This window comes from Sapajus apella, unplaced genomic scaffold (assembly GCF_009761245.1).
Source record: "Sapajus apella isolate SASKATOON/1434 unplaced genomic scaffold, GSC_monkey_1.0 scaffold7, whole genome shotgun sequence".
Taxonomy (NCBI): Eukaryota; Metazoa; Chordata; class Mammalia; order Primates; family Cebidae; genus Sapajus; species Sapajus apella.
The window spans coordinates 44658338-44678766 of record NW_022436947.1 but is presented as its reverse complement, the minus strand read 5'-3'; positions in this window follow the sequence as shown (position 1 = coordinate 44678766).

Below are 20429 nucleotides of genomic sequence, written 5' to 3'. Positions count from 1 at the left end.
AAAAACTTGGCTTCCAAATTTTTGTGTGAAGGTAACATAATTGAATTAACTATTTTAGAACTAAAATTGTTGTTACATTCTCTTATTTTAAATAACTATGCAAAAAACAATTATAAAGTACATGCTTTAGGAGAACTCCAAGAATGGTCATTAAAAGCCCATAAAATATAAGAAGTTTTATTCAGACAGGCAGAATTTCTTGCAGAAATGATGCAAAATTAAGCTTTTATTAGCACTGTGTTAGGTTACCTGTTTTGCCAACTTCTATTTTATTTTATGAGATTAGATCTGATTCTGTCACCCAGACTGGAGTGCAGTGGCATGAGTATAGGTTACTGCAGCCTTGAACTCTTGGTATCACCAATTCTCCCTCCTCAGCCTCCCAAGTAGCTGGGACTATAGATGTGTGCCACCATGCCGTCTTCTAATCATACTATTTTTCATTTTAACTTTTTGTAATTTGACTTATTTTTTTGATGATTAGTAACACAATATATTTATATATAGTTATTATTTTATTTCTTTAATTGTCTTATCTCTTGCTTAGTAATATTTACTATTTTTTTCTGATTTATCAGATATTCTAATGTTTATATGTTAAAATACATTTTTAAATTTTCATTGTTTCTCAGAATAACATGTCCTTCATATCTATAAAGTCATAAATAATTTATCTAAATGTTAGACATTTATTCACTATCTATTACAACTTTTTAGCATGTAAATTTGCCAAATAGACATCTAGTGTGTAAATGTACATACACCTAGTATACTGTGTGAGTGTATGACTTGATTTTTTTTTCCCAAATGACAAATAACTTAGCACTGTTTGGTGTGTATTCAACTGATTCTTTATCAGTATGTAGCAATTCCACTCCCCTTGCCCCCATCAGGGGTCAATACATACTCAAGCAAACATGTACACACATACTCACACAAGAATTAATTAGAATTAACACACCCACAGGCCCTTTTCCATGTGGTATCTTCTGTCTCATTGGTTTGCCTTGTCAATTTTTTATTTATTAACATGTCACATCTTACTGGACACTTTAATTCCCACTAGAATAAGTTACTGCACATTACTCTTCTTTGCAGGCTATTACATTATTGCACCCTGTATTTGTAAAGACACTGCAAGTTGTGAAATAAAGAAATTAAGTCAACCTCAGTTAAGCAATAAAAAGGGATTTACTGGTGTTTTTATTTGGGAATCTCGGGCTTAAATTATGTCTTTAGGTTCTCTGTTATCTATCTCTCTCCTAGACCTCTCATCTGATAAACTGAACTCATTCCCTCTTCTGACTTACTTCATACTATGGAAGCACATGACCTCTGACAGATCCAGGCTTACATCAGTGTAGGTAGTCATGTTGGAGTAAAGCTGCTTTCTCTTTCTCAATGTTTTTGTATAAAAGCTCAAGGTTTTATCAGATTTCTGTGTCAATCACTGTGCTTTGAAAGATAATACACTTTTTTATTGGCCAAGCCTTAGGTAAAATTGAGGATTCATCTAAAATTGGGATAGAGTTTAGTGATTGGGGCCTCACTAGAGTACTATTTTCAGAAAAAAAATGAGAATGAATCTAGCAAAGCAAAAACAAGAGATGGCATAGTTCAGCTATAGAAGTAAATGCACTATACACTTATAATCCTCAGTATTTTCCATTTTTTCTTTTCTTTTCTTTTTTTTGAGACAAAGTCTTACTTTGTTGCCTAGGCTGAAATATAGTGGTGTGATCTCAACTCACTGCAATCTCTGCCTCCCAGGCTTAAGAGATTCTTGTTCCTTAGCCTCCTGAGTAGCTGGGATTACATGTGTGCACCATCACACCTGCCTAATTTTGGTGTATCTAGTAGAGAGAAGGTTTCATGATGTTGGCCAGGCTGGTCTCAAACTCCTGGCCTCAAGTGATCTGCCTGCCCCAGCCTCCCAATGTGGTGAGATTACAAGCATGAGTCATGTTGCTCGGCAAGTACTTTATTTTACTTGGCACAAAGTTGTTACTTTTAAAGAAGTAATTTTGCATATACAAGTAGAAAGCTAGAATATATAAAATAATTTTGCTTCATATTGAGCATTTCTTTCTTGCTTGCTGTTTTGATGAGATTTGTAAAATATATATAAATCATAATGACCCTAGAATAACCTAGCGAATATTTCACTTTCGTGAAATAAAATATGTAAATTAAGAGTAAACTTGAACGAAGTGCCGAATAACAGTATCATCACACAAACTGATTTGAAATACCACCAAGAGAAGATACACACATACACAAAACAAAATTGAGAGCAGTATGTACAGTATACACTTTGGTAAAACACCAAATTATCATTTTGTGCAAGGAAATGTTTGCAAATTATGTGTCTAACTTCACCATAAGTTTCTGTGCAATTGAAACCAAATGTATTCTGTTTCCTAGAAGATAATTTTGAAAAGTCACCTTGTAAAGGGATGTTATGAGAACATGACTGAAAGTAAACCTTGGGTTTTGGAAGATTTCATATTTGCTAGTTTAAATTTAATTTCCGTTGCATTTACACGTCTCTTATACTAAATAAGTAAAACATTTACATTAAAAAGAAAAAACTCGGGGTGGACGATCCAAGATGGCCGTTTAGGAACAGCTCAGGACTGCAGCTCCCAGTGAAAGTGCAGAGGGTGAGTGGACGCCGCGCTTTTATTGCCCACAGACTAGGAAATTCCAGGGCGGAGGTGCTCCACGGTGGCCAGCGCGGCTGTTTCGGCCAGCGCGGCTGTGCCGGCCAGCACCACTGCTTTGTCCCGCGCGGCTGCTTTGTCGGCGCTCCGGAGCCGCGGTTCTCCGTACAAAATACACCAGTCCGGGGGCCCTTTTGGCTGGCGATTGGAGCCACGGGAAGTCGCCCATATGCCGGTTCAAAAAGCGGACTGAGCAGAGAACCAGGACAGTAGATTCCAGGGCAAAAAAAAAAAAAAAAAGCACCACAAACCTCAGTGCCGCTGTTTAAGCCAGCGCAGTGAGTGGCCCCAGGGGAAAACAAACAGACCCCGGCGCCTCTTCAACAGGCGACTGGAACACCAACTTAAAAAAGGCTCTGAGGCAGGGAGCCAGGCGATCAGGCTCGGCTGGCCCCACCCCCACAAAAGAACAGCAACCAGAAACTCTGGATTGAAAGTTTCACAGCAAGCGCAGCTGAACCCGGGACAGTCCAGCTCTGTGGAGGAGGGGCGTCTGCCATTACCGAGGCAGCCCACCGTTGCCAAGGCAACCCGCCATTGCTGAGGCAGCCCGCCGTTGCCAAAGCAACCCGCCACAGCAGAGACTCCGCCCCAACAGAGGCAGGCCGCCATCGCCAAAGCAGTTCTAACTACACCCATATAAACAGGACTGCAGGGAAGTTCACTCGGCAGCGGGGCGGAGCCCAAAGCAGCTCAGCAAAGCTGCTATAGGCCGACAGTGACTAGGCTGTCTCCTTGCTGGGCTGGGCAGGTTTGAAGGAAAAAATAAAATAAAATAAAAGAAGGCGGCAGCATAATGGAAACTCATAAAGCCCTAAATCCCTGGGACAGAGCACCTGGGAACAAAAAGCAGTTTATGAGTTCTGCTGCAGTAGACCTAAAAGTACCTGCCCAGCAGCTCTGAATGAACAACAACAGAGCTTGCAGCTCACCATTTGAGCTCCTATAAAGAAGAGACCATCTCCTCAAGCAGCTCCCTGACCCCTATATATCCAAAAAGACACCTCATAAAAGAGAGATCAGATTGACACTAGGCGGGTATCCTTCTGGGACAAAGATAGCAGAAGAAAAAAACTGGTAACAACCCTTGCTGTTCAGCAGCTGCTGCAGGTGAACCCCAGGCAAGCAGGGCCTGGAGTGAACCTCAGCAGACCTACAGCAGAGGGGCCAGACTGTCAGAAGGAAAACCAAGAAACAGAAATAACCTCATCATCAACAAACTGAACGTCAATCTGAAAGATTTGAGACCCAATCTGAAAGCCAGCAACTACAAAGTCGACAGGTGGATAAATCCTTAAAGATGGGAAGAAACCAGGGCAAAAAGGATGAAAACACCCAAAACCAGAACACCTCTCCTCCTAAAAGGGATCACAACTCCTCACCAGCAAGGGAACAAGGTTGGATGGAGAACGAGTGTGATGAAATGACAGAATCAGACTTCAGAAGGTGGGTAGTAAGAAACTTCTGTGAACTTAAAGAACATGTTCTAACCCAATGCAAAGAAACTAAGAACCTTGAAAAAAGATTTGACGAAATGCTAACAAGAATAGACAAAATAGAAAGGAATGTAAGTGAATTGATGGAACTGAAAAACGCAACACAAGAACTTCGCGAAGCATGCACAAGTATCAACAGCCGAACTGACCAAGCAGAAGAAAGGATATCAGAGGTCGAAGATCAACTCAATGAAATAAAACGGGAAGGCAAGACTGAAGAAAAAAGGGTAAAAAGGAATGAACAAAGTCTCCAAGAAATGTGGGACTATGTGAAAAGACCTAATCTACGTTTGATAGGCATACCCGAATGCGACGAAGAGAATGAATCCAAGCTGGAAAATACTCTTCAGGATATTATCCAGGAAAACTTCCCCAACCTAGGAAGGCAGGCAAACATTCAAGCCCAGGAAATACAGAGAACACCACAAAGATATTCGTCAAGAAGAGCAACCCCAAGGCACATAATCGTCAGATTCACCAGGGTCAAAATGAAGGAGAAAATACTAAGGGCAGCCAGAGAGAAAGGTGAGGTCACCCATAAAGGGAAGCCGATCAGACTCACAGCAGATCTCTCAGCAGAAACCCTACAAGCCAGAAGAGAATGGGGGCCAATATTCAACATCCTTAAAAAGAACTTTCAACCCAGAATCTCCTATTCAGCCAAACTAAGCTTCATAAGTGAAGGAAAAATAAAATCCTTTGGGAACATGCAAGTACTCAGAGATTTCGTCACCACCAAGCCAGCTCTACAAGAGCTCCTGAAAGAGGCTCTACACATATAAAGGAACAACAAGTACCAGCTCAACTAAAGGGCAAAACGGCCAGCTAGCACCAAAATGGCAGTATCAAATTCACACATAACAATATTAACCCTAAATATAAATGGACTAAATGCCCCAATGAAAAGACACAGACTGGCAAATTGGATAAAAAGACAAAACTCATCAGTGTGCTGTATCCAGGAAACCCATCTCACATGCAAGGATACACAAAGGCTCAAAATAAAGGAATGGAGGAAGATTTACCAAGCAAATGGAGAGCAAAAAAAAGCAGGAGTTGCAATTCTCATCTCTGATAAATTAGACTTTAAAGCTACAAAGATCATAAGAGACAAAGAGGGACATTACATAATGGTAAAAGGATCAATGCAACAAGAAGAGCTAACGATCCTAAATATATACGCACCCAATACAGGAGCACCCAGATACATAAGGCAAGTTCTTAATGACTTACAAAGAGACTTAGACTCCCACACAATAATAGTGGGAGACTTTAACACCCCATTGTCAACATTAGACAGACCAACCAGACAGAAAATTAACAAGGATATCCAGGACTTGAACTCAGACCTGGACCAAGCAAACCTAATAGACATTTACAGAACTCTCCACCCCAAATCCACAGAATATACATTCTTCTCAGCACCACATCACACCTACTCTAAAACTGACCACATAATTGGGAGTAAATCACTCCTCAGCAAATGCAAAAGAACGGAAATCGTAACAAACAGTCTCTCAGACCACAGTGCAATCAAGTTAGAACTCAGAATTCAAAAACTAACTCAGAACCGCACAGCTTCATGGAAACTGAACAACTTGCTCTTGAATGTTGACTGGATAAACAATGAAATGAAGGCAGAAATAAAGATGTTCTTCGAAACCAACGAGAATGAAGACACAACATACCAGAATCTCTGGGACACATTTAAAGCAGTCTCTAGAGGAAAATATATAGCAATAAGTGCCCACATGAGAAGCAAGGAGAGATCAAAAATTGACACCCTATCGTCAAAACTGAAAGAGCTAGAGGAGCAAGATCAAAAAAGCTCAAAGTCTAGCAGAAGACAAGAAATAGCTAAGATCAGAGCAGAACAGAAGGAGATAGAGACACAAAAAACCCTTCAAAAAATCAATAAATCCAGGAGCTGGTTTTTTGAAAAGATCAACAAAATAGACAGAACACTAGCCAGATTAATAAAAAAGAAAAGAGAGAATAACCAAATTGATGCAATAAAAAACGATCAAGGGAATATCACCACAGATTCCACAGAAATTCAAACCATCATCAGAGATTATTACAAACAACTCTATGCACACAAACTAATAAACCTGGAAGAAATGGATAAATTCCTGGACACTTGCCTCCTGCCAAGCCTAAACTAGGAAGAAGCTGAAACCCTGAACAGACCCATAACAAGGTCTGAAGTTGAGGCAGCAATTAAGAGCTTACCACCCAAAAAAAGCCCAGGTCCAGATGGGTTCACAGCTGAATTCAACCAGACATACAAAGAGGAGCTGGCACCATTTCTTCTGAAACTATTCCAAACATTACAAAAAGAGGGAATTCTTCCCAAATCATTTTATGAGACCAACATCATCCTGATTCCAAAACCCGGCAGAGACTCAACAAGAAAAGAAAACTTCAGGCCAATATCCATGATGAACATAGATGCAAAAATCTTCAATAAAATACTGACAAGCCGATTGCAACGGCACATCAAAAAGCTTATCCACCATGATCAAGTAGGCTTCATCCCGGGGATGCAAGGCTGGTTCAACATACGCAAGTCTATAAACGTAATTCACCACATAAACAGAACCAAAGACAAAAACCACATGATTATCTCAATTGATGCAGAGAAGGCCTTTGACAAAATTCAACAGCCCTTTATGCTAAAAACACTCAATAAGCTAGGTATCGATGGAACGTATCTCAAAATAAAGAAAGCTATTTATGACAAACCAACAGCCAATATCATACTGAATGGGCAAAAACTGGAAGCATTCCCCTTGAAATGTGGCACCAGACAAGGATGCCCTCTCTCACCACTGCTATTCAATATAGTATTAGAAGTTCTAGCCAGAGCAATCAGGCAAGAAAAAGAAATAAAGGGCATTCAAATAGGAAAGGAGGAAGTCAAATTGTCTCTATTTGCAGACGACATGATTGTATATCTAGAAGACCCCATTGTCTCAGCCCCAAACCTCCTGAAACTGATAAGCAAGTTCAGCAAAGTCTCAGGATACAAAATCAATGTGCAAAAATCACATGCATTCCTATACACCAATAACAGACTTAAAGAGAGCCAAATCAAGAACAAACTTCCATTCACAATTGCCACAAAGAGAATAAAATACCTAGGAATACAACTAACAAGGAACGTAAAGGACCTCTTCAAGGAGAGCTACAAGCCACTGCTCAACGAAATAAGAGAGGACACAAACAGATGGAGAAACATTCCATGTTCATGGTTAGGAAGAATCAATATCGTGAAAATGGCCATACTGCCCAAAGTAATTTACAGATTCAATGCTATCCCCATCAAGCTACCAATGACCTTCTTCGCAGAACTGGAAAAAACCACCTTAAACTTCATATGGAACCAAAAGAGAGCCCGCATAGCCAAGTCAATTCTAAGCAAAAAGAACAAAGCGGGGGGCATCACACTACCAGACTTCAAACTATACTAAAAGGCTACAGTAATCAAAGCAGCATGGTACTGGTACCAAAACAGAGATATAGACCAATGGAACAGAACAGAGGTCTCGGAGGCAACACAACATATCTACAACCATCTGATCTTTGAAAAACCAGACAAAAACAAGCAATGGGGAAAGGATTCCCTGTTCAATAAATGGTGTTGGGAAAGCTGGCTAGCCATGTGCAGAAAGCAGAAACTGGACCCCTTCCTGACACCTTACACTAAAATTAACTCCAGATGGATTAAAGACTTAAACATAAGACCTAACACCATAAAAACCCTAGAAGAAAATCCAGGCAAAACCATTCAGGAAGTAGGTGTAGGCAAGGACTTCATGGCCAAAACACCAAAAGCATTGACAACAAAAGCCAAAACAGACAAATGGGACCTAATCAAACTCCACAGCTTCTGCACAGCAAAAGAAACAATCATTAGAGTGAATCGGCAACCAACATTGGGAAAAAATTTTTGCAGTTTACCCATCTGACAAAAGGCTGATATCCAGAATTTACAAAGAACTAAAACAGATTTACAAGAAAAAAACTAACAAGCCCATTCAAAAGTGGGCAAAGGATATGAACAGACACTTTACAAAAGAAGACATACGTGAGGCCAACAAACATATGAAAAAATGCTCATCATCACTGGTCATCAGAGAAATGCAAATCAAAACTACATTGAGATACCATCTCACGCCAGTTAGAATGGCGATCATTAAACAATCTGGAGACAACAGGTGCTGGAGAGGATGTGGAGAAATAGGAACACTTTTACACTGTTGGTGGGAGTGTAAATTAGTTCAACCATTGTGGAAGACAGTGTGGCGATTCCTCAAGGACATAGAAATAGAAATTCCATTTGACCCAGCAATCCCATTACTGGGTATATATCCAAAGGATTACAAATCATTCTACTATAAGGACATGTGCACACGAACGTTCATTGAAGCACTGTTTACAGTAGCAAAGACCTGGAGCCAACCCAAATGCCCATCGACAATCGACTGGATAGGGAAAATGTGGCACATACACACCATGGAATATTATGCAGCTATCAAAAACGATGAGTTTGAGTCCTTTGTAGGGACATGGATGAACCTGGAAACCATCATTCTCAGCAAACTGACAGAAGAGCAGAAGATCAAACACCGCATGTTCTCACTCATAGGTGGGTGTTGAACAATGAGAACACATGGACACAGGGAGGGGAGCACTACACACTGGGATCAGTTGGGGGGAAATAGGGGAGGGACGGTGGGGGGTGGGAAGCTGGGGAGAGATAGCAAGGGGAGAAATGCCAGAGGTAGGTGATGGGGAGGAAGGCAGCTAATCACACTGTCACGTGTGTTCCTATGCAACAATTTTGCATGTTCTTCACATGTACCCCAAACCCTAAAATGCAATAAAATAAATAAATGTGGGAAAAAAAAAGTACAAAAAAAAACAAACAAACAAACAAAAATAATAAAAAATAAAAAAGAAAAAGAAAAAACTCTAGTTTTCGTTTTACCTTTCACTTAGAATTGTAAAATGCCATTCCCTATTATATTAGCTGACATAATGCATTCTAAATTTACGTAAGGGAATATAGGATGTGTACATGCACAAATATTAACTAATTTTCAAAATAGTCACAAATTAATGACTTTTTTTTTAAATTTTCTCAATTTTTAACAGACTTTCAGTTTGTTCACTACAAAAGTGTTCTCATTATTTCATCTGATGTGTAATAACACTAAATAAGAAAGTAGATTATGATGATAGTAAGGAGATAACCCAAATAAACCTAAGTATCAGATTGTGTTATTTTTAAAGCTTATCCTTCTATGTCTTCTCTACTACCATTTCTCCAGAGATTTCTCTCTGGATTCTAAAGGATTTGAAGAAGCTAAATTCCTGCCCCCTACGTCTTTGACTTTCATCAAGATTCTTGGTTTGTAAAGAAGTCAAGGAAATAAAAACTCCTAGCAATTCTTACCAATGTGCTTTATTTAGGCAAGGCTCTTAATGAAATTCAGGATCAACGTAAAGCCACAGAAATAAGATATTTAATTTAAAAGAAAAGGTGGCACACATTTAAACAAAAGTGTATGGCTAGGTAGAGACACAGGGATTTTCTTCAATATTCAAGTGCCAGGATGTGAAAAAAGGGGCTTCCTTCTTCCTATGCCTCTCAACAAAGTCTTCTAAAACGTCAGAAAAAGTGATACTAGTTTGGGATGGTCTAAGAGTCACTGAAATAACTTGACAGTTTTAGAAAATGGACATCTAACTGCTTTGTGTAGATACAGGAAAGGACCCAACATATGAAATCCATTAATGTTAAGTTCTCCTTCTTTGAGAAAGCAGGAAACTGCTGTCTCAAGGATACAGGCAGTAGGTTTTCCATGGGCATATATCCTGAAATAAATTTTTATCAAAAAGAATCAATTTTTAGAGGGTCTCGCGCACCGTCTTCTCGAAAGGGGCCTCACGCCGCCAGGAGCACTCCACCTCCCTGCGTTACGGCGCGGGGACTCGCGGGCCCCACTCTTGCCCGGCCTGGGCCTGGGCCTGGCCCCGGGGTGGGCACCGGGGCCGGATCAGACGTGGGCAAGAAGCACAAGAGGCGCAAGTCGGACAAACGCCTCTACGAGGAGTATGTAGAGAAGCCTTTGAAGCTGTCCTCAAAGTAGGAGGAAACGAAGTCACCGAACTCTCCGTGGGAAGCTCAGGGCATGACTCCAGCCTCTTCGAAGACAAAAACGATCATGACAAACACAACGACAGAAAACGGAAAAAGAGAAAGAAAGGAAAGAAGCAGATTCCAGGGAAAGAAAAGGGGGGAAAACGGAGAAGAGTTAAGGATAAAAAGAAGCGAGATAGAAACCGTGTGGACAATGATGCAGAAAAAGACCTCCAGTGTCATGCCCCTGTGAGATTAGACTTGTCCCCTGAGAAGACTCTCACAAGCTCTTTAGCCAAACAAGAAGCAGAACAGATACACCTTCAAGAAGCTTTGAATCAACTGATGAGACAATTGCAGAGAAAAGATCCAAGTGCTTTCTTTTCATTTCCTGTGACTGATTTTATTGCTCCTGGCTACTCCATGATCACTAACACCCAATGGATTTTAGTACCATGAAAGAAAAGATCAAGAATAATGACTACCAGTCCATAGAACTAAAGGATAACTTCAAACTAATGTGTACTAATGCCATGATTTACAACAAACCAGAGACCATTTATAATAAAGCTGCACAGAAGCTGTTGCACTCAGGGATGAAAATTCTTAGCCAGATCTTTTGTTGTTGAGGAGCCCCACCCATCCTGTGTTATTAGCTTCCTGTTGGCTATTCTCTCTACTCTACATGGAAGGGGTCGTCACAACAGGGATTTTTAAACGATTATATTTAGACCTTTTGAGTTAACTCTTCTAATAGTTTGTGCTCCCAAGAGAGTCCAGCACACAATGTGTCTTTTCAAAGATAACTGTTTTTGAATGTTCCTTGAAAAGATTCTAGAGCAGTCATTCATCATTTTTCCAGTTACGCTCAAACAGCAACTATTAGTAGACATGTTATTTTTATAAAGAATGAACAGATGAGGCCGAGTGAGGTGGCTCACACCTATAATTCCAGCACTTCCGGACACCAAGGTGGGCAGATCACCTGAAGTCAAGAGTTCAAGACCAGCCTGACTAACATGGAGAACCCCATCTCTACTAAAAATACAAAATTAGCCTAGTGTGGTGGCGCATGCCTGTAGTCCCTGCTACTCAGGAGGCTGAGGCAGGAGAATGGCCTGAACCCGGGAGGCAGAGGTTGCAGTGAGCTGAGATCATGCCATTGTACTCCAGCCTGGGCAACAAGAGCAAAACTCCATCTCAAAAAATGAACAGATGAAGAATAACTTTTTATCTCCGAAATAAATACTTGAATAGAATGCTACACTGTAGTATAAACAAAACAATACAAACAATACTATTTGTAGCATAGTGACTTTGAAATCAGATCAATCAAAATTCAAGTCCTAGTTTTACCCTTTGGAAGCTGTGTGACCTTAGGCCCTGTAACCTTTGTTAGCCTTTTTCCTGTCCTGTAAAGTGTAGATAATAATAGTACTTACCTCATGGAGTTGTGTCTGGTACATGGGTAAGCATTCAGTAAGTGTTAGCTATGTTATTAGCAAAGAATCCGCCCTGTTAGCCATTTAATATTTTAAAATTGAAGATCAGTAATATGCTGACTTGGAGGCATTTTAATTACCAAAAAACAAAAAGACATTGCTTTCAAAGGAAAATTAAACTTCATTCTTTCCTGGGACTTGTTTCTAGGTTTAGAAACTTTCTCCAATTGAATTAATTTTGTGCACGTCATATTTTTTAAAATCCCAAAGTGTTCTTAAGTTCTGCTTTAGAAAATTCTAGAGTGGAAATAAAATTATTACTGAGAACGTACAGAAATAACTCACTAATATTTTTAATGTAGCAAAATAAAACATGTTTTTAAAAATCAAATGGATTTGCTTTTCTTGTGTGTGTGTGAGATAGTCTCACTCTACCGCCCAGGCTGGATTGCAGTGACAGGATCTCACTGCAACCTCCATCTCCTGGGGGCAAGCAATTCTAATGGATTTTCTTTTTAAGTTATACTATTGATTTTGTCAAGGATTCAGAGAAACTTTCAAACACTAATGTAAATTGGTATGTAAATTGGTATACCTTTTCTGGAAGGCAGTAATTATCAAAAGTCTTAAAAATACTCATTCTCTTTGACTTAGTGTTTCCTAAGAATTTATCCTAAAGAGATAGCGGTTCATAGATTTATTTATAATGATGTTTATGGTACTTTTATTTATAATAGTGGAAACACTGAAATCTAAATGTTCAATCATAGGGCATTAACTAAATCATGGTATGGGCATGGGATTAAATACAATTATTAAAATATTTTAAATATCTATTGTTATGGAAACGAAATTATTATAATTTATTAACTGAAAAAAATGCTTTTTAGTAAATATTCAGTATAATTCCAATTTACTAAGTAAGACATGTGATGGTTGGAAAAGTACTGGAACGATAAGCCTGTTAACACTGTTCTTTTCTGATGATACAGTAAGAAGATTTTTATTTTCTCCTTACCCATATTTTTATTTATTCACAATAAAATATATTGCTTTAAAAAAAAAAAGAATCAATTTTTGATTTTAACTTTAATCACCTAGAGTTTTTATTTTTCTACATGAAATTTAATTGTAATAAGATAATTAGAAAATAATTTTAAAATATTAATTTAGTTGCAAAATTATTATTTTTTGAAATTATCTTTCCAGGAAATATTTCGTATCTTTTCTTATGTTTTTATTGTAAAATCTGTCATAAAATTTATAACCATGTCTTAAGGTTATAACCAAGAGGTAAGCAAAGAATAAGTTTCAGAAAGAGTTTGAAGTTTTATCAGTGTAATAAAATTATATGCAATAATGACATTTCTTTCACATAGGTGAGGGAATCAGATATTCAGTTACAACAATTTTTTCATATCACTGATATTTAATATTTCAAGTGGCAAAAGTCTACATTTCCCTTTCTCAAATTTATTTAATCTCTCATTTCTTTGTTAGAGATTTACTCTCACTTGGCCCTACTGGTTTATTTTCTCTGTCTGTTCTTTAGGGTATTAGATTCATTAAGAATTATATTACAGACAGTAAAAGAAGGACAAGAAAAATATTCCTTTCATGTAAAAATTACTCATTTTGAGTCTCTTTTTGTAACTTGAAGGGAAGTGTGCAGAAACCACTTCACTTGATAATTTTATTTTTACTTCTTCATTTTTCAATAAAAACCTTTATGTTCAGTATCTACAGGAGTCTCACCGTTAGCCTGAGCCTTACCTTAGGCTAATTTCAATTATAAGGATAATTAAGTAATTGTCATTTGTGTATCTGTTGTTACTGTGCTGTGTACATGTGTGCTTGTGTTCTAATGTGTGCATGGTTGGAGCAATGGAAAGGCTGGAGCAGGGAGGAGGAAAGAGAGAGAAAATAAATTCAGCATTTCTAAATGATGTCAACAAAAATGTGCATAGAGATGATGCAGCCAATAGACTGGGCTAAATATGTAACAAAGCAGGTCCTCCAAACAACTGCCCTATTCATATGATCATTAAGGATATTAATAAAATAGATAAAGTAATACAGCTTGACACAAACAGGCTTTCAGATTCTTTGAATAACAATGATCGAATTTGAAATCATATTGTGTCACTGGTACACGCAGCTTTTGATTAGTTTTCCTTTTCAGTTTGATCTGGAATGCAAATTGCTCAGACCCATTCACTATTGTAAGCATTAAAAGGGCTGTTTGTTCACTTTATTTTGATATGTCATCACTTTTCTGGGTTCATTAGGAAGATAAACACGGTCTATACTTGTGAGCTATAGTCAGCTCAGCAGGCATATAAAACATTAAAGGTATGTGTTCCTTTTCAAAAGAGAAGAAGCTGTGCCAGCAGTAACTCTTTATATCTAGAGTAAATGGGAATTATTATGTATTTTGTGGTAGTCAATTGGTCACCTAGAGTTTTACATATGACCCTGGCTGGGTTAGAAAGCTTTATTCATATTATTTATTCTTTTTTCTATTTCAGGTTTAAATAATTAATATGCTATTAATTTCTTAAATTGTCTTTCATTAGGGCAGTCTAGGAAAATGTTTATATCTTACCACCAATATAGATGCCATTGTACCTTTTCTATAAAGTCTTTCCTGACTCCAAGCTATCTTCTCTGATAAAAGTTTAACTTGCTGCTTATACCATTCATTTGTCATATTCTTACCTTGCACTGTAAGTTCTTTACCTACACATATATTATATCCACAAATAGATTTTAAAATATCTAAAAGTCATCTCTCCAAAATCTCTTTATATTCCTCAATTCTTCTAGTCTTTCATTCACTGACAATTAATAAAATTTTGCAACATAAATTTTCTCAACATACAACATGATTTTTTTCTTTTTTCTTTTTTTTTTTTTCATTCCCAGCATTTAGTATAAAGTAACGTAGAAATGCCCTTCCAAAAATCGCTTGTTAAGTTTCAGGTACACAATTAACTTGCCCAATTAAGTTTGCAGAACCTTAAAATAAAACATGTCTTACAGCAAGTTCACACGCAGGCATAATGCAAACCAGAGTAATGCACAGATGATCGCCAAGACCATATTGACAAATTGTGATTAGATTTTAACACATAGTAGGCCTGCCTTACATTCAGCAAGTTCAAAAAAGACACAAAACCACAGTCAACTGAACACAAAGCAGCTCCCTTCTGAAGCATCTCCAGTGAGTGATACAGAGATTTCAAAAAATACACAGCAGGGCAACTTATATACAGCAAATCCTCACACTGCCTGGAAATGGGCCACTTTTTTGTTGTTTTTAATGTATCTTTCCTTCCTGGTTGCTAGTTCAGACTGAATTTTTAAGAATTTATCTTGATGACTTAAAAAAATACACGTCCTTTCTCACTTTGATTCGGGTAGTACACAGTCGTGACATTGAGTAAGTCTCTTAAAAAAATGAAAGTCCACAGATCCCATTGTGAAAGGTTTCGGGAACCCCTCCCCAGGTAACAATCAGGGGATCTTCAACAGGTCAAGGAGTGCTCCAACAGCTCCAAAATAACCCTCGTGTTCCGAAAAAAGCGCTTTCAACTGCCCCTTGGACCAATAATCCAAAGCATATGCCAAGAGCCACATGGCGATCGTATTAATTCTCAAGAAATTTCCAACAAATACCACCTGGTTAATGTTCTTCCCAAATTAGTTTTCAAAAATTCCTGTTCTCCTCCAGAAGGGTCACAACATGATTTTTTTCTATGTAACTATCTTCCTCTGTATTTTTACTGGGACTATATTCTGATAATACAAAGATACTAAATATAATAAAAAATTATCTTCATCTTTAATGACTCTCACCCTAATTTACAAATCAAATGCCACAAGGCCTAGAGATGAGGGTCAATTACTTGTAGGGGTGTGTGTGTGTGTCTCTGTGTGTCTGTGTGTGTGTGTGTGTGTGTGTGTGTGTGTGTATATATATATATATATACACACACATATATACGTGTGTGTGTATATATATATACACACTAATACATATAGTATATATATACACATATACGTGTGTATATATATACACTATATTATATAGTATATATATAATTTGTGTGTGTATATATATCATATATATGTGTATATATACACACACAAATCATATATATATGTATATATATACACACACACAAATTATATATATATTATATATATACACATATGTGTGTGTATATATATACACACAAATTATATATATTATATATGTATATATACACACACACAAATTATATATACTATATATATATAATTTTTCCAAATATATGTATTACATGTGCATTAAATGACTTATCATCTAAAAGAAAACCGACCTGAAAACATAAAATAGAATCAAGGCATTGAGTCTCCTAGCTGCACAGTATTCATTAATCTTATCATCAGGTTCTTCAACTGTAAAATAAAGGATTTGGAATGTCAAGAAACATAGATGCTGAAAGCTCCTGAGTATTACCTCTTAAATAAATCATCTGTAGTAATCTAGCGCCATATTGCTGGTTCATTCTACGGATATTTGAGTGCATACCAAAATTTAGTCATCTTTAAAGGTGTATAGAATATTACAATGAAAAAAGAATCCTTAGATTGGAGTTTACATTACTGACATGGTTTAGCTGTGTCCCCACCTAAATCTCATCTCAAATTGTAGTTCCCATAATCCTCATGTGTCATTGGAGGGATCTGTTGGGAGGTAATTGAATCATAGGGGCAGTTACTCTCATGTTGTTGTGATAGTGAGTGAGTTTTCAAGAGATTTGATGGTCTTATAACCATCTAGCATTTCCCCTGCTTGCACTCACCCCATCCTGCTGCCCTGTGAAGAAGGTGCCTGCTTCTCCTTTCCCTTCTGCCATAATTGTAAGTTTCCTGAGGCCTCTCCAGCCCTGCAGAATTATGAGTCAATTAAACCCCTTTCCTTTATAAATTATCCAGTCTTCGGCAGTTTTTTTATAGCAGTGTGAGAACAGACTAATACAATTACATTCCTGTCAGTGTGTGTCGGGAAAAAAAGAGAGGGAGAGAGAGGAGAGAGAGAGAGAGAGAGAATGTGTGTATGTGTGTGTCTGTTGTGCTGGGGCAAAAGTCAAAAACTGAATATGTAAGATGTCAAGTTGTTAGAAGTCAAAGAAAAATTAATTAAGGTAAGTAAATGTGTAGAGAATGATTAGGAAAGGATTTAATGATGAAATTTCATTTGAGAAGAAATGTAAATGAAACCATGTGACTATTCAAGGGACCAAAGTCCCAGAAACAGTCAACAGCAAGGACTCAAGTATAGACCTTGCTTATTATGATTAAAAAATAACAGGTGACTTGGTATTGCTGACACAGTCTGAGCAAGGGGAAGTATGGCAGAAAATAACATTGGAAAGACAGCAGGGTGTCATAGATCATAGGATATTGCAGAATGCATAAAGAATTTTAGATAATATTCTGAGTATAATCAGTCTTTGAAAAGTTGGAACAGTTGAATTTAAATAGCCGCTGAGTTGACTCTCACAATAGAAACCATATTTTACCACTGAATTATTTAAGACAGTCTATTTTAACCATTATATTTATTGCATAAGGTAGATATTTGTGAAGATAATATGCTAGATTAGGAAATAAACAATTATGCAATAAATGTAATGATCAAAATACTGTCATAAATACTGCAATGATAAAATATGGTTTAGACTGTGACCAACTCAGCAGTTATTCAAAACATTAAATATATGTGCTCCTTTTCAAAAAATGATATATGTAATTAAATCACAACAGGGATTTTGAATCTTAGGGACTAATTCAACAATATATAGATTGTTATTTTTGTTGTTGTAATCTTCTTTTAAATGATGGAATTAAGTACTATGGAATCTCAAAAGGGTTTAGTGACCCTGAGGCCAAGGCTGTGGCACTAGCAGTTATCATAAGGGATAGTGTTACTCAACCAGGAATTTGGGTGCTCTAATTAAATCATATGCATGGTACATTCCAGCTGGCATTTTCACTGGAAATCTCTTTGGTCTCTTGTTTGCAACCAAATAACTCCAACAACCAGGTACTCTCCACATTTAAGAGCCATTACAGCCAAAATGCAACTTCTAATATGAAATAAATGCACACTAGAAAATAGAAAATTTAACTGGCTCTAATTGGACCAGACATCTAATCTTCAAGCAATAAGCCATGAAATGGAGACCTAATTCTCTGAATTCAAAGTTTTATTCAGTGATTTTGGGGGAAAAAATTTAGCAAAGCAGGCACCTCAAAAATCTCTGGTAGAGTTGTAATTTGAAAGCATCTCAGATTATGCAAATATTTTTAGGGCATATTTTATTTTAATACATACATCCAAGCTCCTCCGCAGGCTGTGGCAATTGGTATAACTAATGAAATGTGCTTGATGTTACTGCAGAGCGGAATCCACCTAAAGCTATGTAAACTACAGTAATTTAGAACAAAAAAATTCAGCAGCAGTTTCAGACCATAAATTATTATGTCGTATTAAATCCATAATTTTTCTGTGCTGCCATAACTTTCCTCTAAAAACAGCATAACCTTTTAAAAGTTAGGCTTTAAGTAATATAAAATTATTGTTATTGTAATTGTCTACTTCTTATTTATCTGTTTGACACTAATGCCTGTATTTCACATCTAACATTTTTGCTCTCTATTCATTTTTTAGAAGTTTCTTTCTTGCTTGTGATTAATAAATTTACAAAAATCGGCGGTGTACACCTATTTCTGTACTTACACCATCCCTTAATCAGCCATGCTATGTCTTTATTTGTCTCTTCTTGCAGGGTGAAGTAATTTCTTGAAAAATATTTTCCATGTTTCTCTGTTCCTCATCTTCTGCCAATGTGCTGGCAAAATGATTCCTTAAGTCTCTCACAACACTTGCAATGATGGCTACGAACCCAGCCAAGCAGAGGAAGGCAGCTTCTTCAGAAGCTTAAAATAAATTTGGTCTCATAAAATAATAAAGGAATGGGCCACACAATTCACTTATAACCTCTGCCTTCAGAGAAGGCATATTCTTTGGTGAAAGGTAAAGAATCAAATCAACATTATATTACCTCTGTGTAAATCAATTATATGAGAGCAGTGACTAAGAAACTTGAATACAACCACACTTTATATAAATAATGAATTATTAACTCCAAATTCGGCTAAGCTGCATTTCAAAACCCTTTCATGGTACAAACAAAACCTTTAAGCATTTGATTCCTAGCCTCTCTCCTCATGCTTCTAGTAGGAGTCGAGCTGTGATTTGTCAGATTTTATGACATTATTATCAGATCTGGACTGACTGTGCTAATTATTCTCCTGAAAGATGCCAGGCTTTGATCATGCAACAACAATATTTTGTTCCTATTTAAATGATATTAAAAACTGATTCCATCATACTGTTTTTATTGCTTGTTTGTAGCAGAAAATGGAGTTTGTTTTGTTATAATTTGTGGATGCATGACAAATGCAGTTTGGAACAGAGTATAAACATGCATAGACCATAAAGGCGTTTATTGTTGAAGACTCAAAAGTGTGTTACTCTTGGCTTCTTGATCTTTTCACATTTGTGTGGTATAAGGAACCTCCAGCTACCTTTATTTTGCTGCTACTACTGCCAAATACAGCAAAACCAAGACACATTGCTTTCGGTTATGTCCTAGTAGTTTTAGTATTGTAACTTAGCTTTCCTATTCTAGTTCATTCTCATAGCTCTGTGGATATCTTGATGTTTTCCATGTTATACATGGTCATAAATGTCCTACAGAACATAATTATGTATGATAGTTATTGCTATGTTATTATGAAATAGGTATATTCCACGGCTAAATTATTTATTTATTTATTTTGGTAAACAGTCCTTGAAATTTAATTATATGTTAGTCATTCTGATAAAACAGTTAACAGACCAAATATTTCTGAGGTAAGTGCAACCAACTTATACTAAACAATGATTACTCTTAGGCTTTCCCTGAATTCTTCATTAGTTAAGAACCCTGGGTTTTTATTAGACTCGATGTAATCATGCTTCTCAATTTTAATGTTTGTACAACATACTTAGGGATCTTACTAAAATGAAAATTCTGATTTAGAAGGTCTAGGGTATGACCTGAAATTCTAATTATCAAACAGTGATACTCATGTTGCTTTTTCAAGGTCTATGCTTATTAAAGAATGGAACCCAGAGAACTGGCTTAAATCCCAGATTTTTGGGCCCTGAACTTCACTTACTAAATCAGAATCTCCACAGAAATCTAATGTTTTTAAAATTCTTCTATTAAGTCTGATGGCTAGCAAAGTGATGAACCATAAACTAAGAAACACAATGTAACAGGTTAAGCCACAATGTCCAATTTCTAATGAACTCTTCCTGTATCTAATTTTCCCGTAAACCTTGGAGGAAACCGGTCTAATTAAGCAGAATTAGCCTTCAGAATTAGGCTTCTAAAATAGTGGCCTGCTTGAGAATGTAGCACTTACTCAGGAAACACCTTTTCCCTCAGCCATTCTCTTTTTTTTTTTTTTTTTTTTGAGACGGAGTTTCACTCTTGTTACCCATGCTGGGGTGCAATGG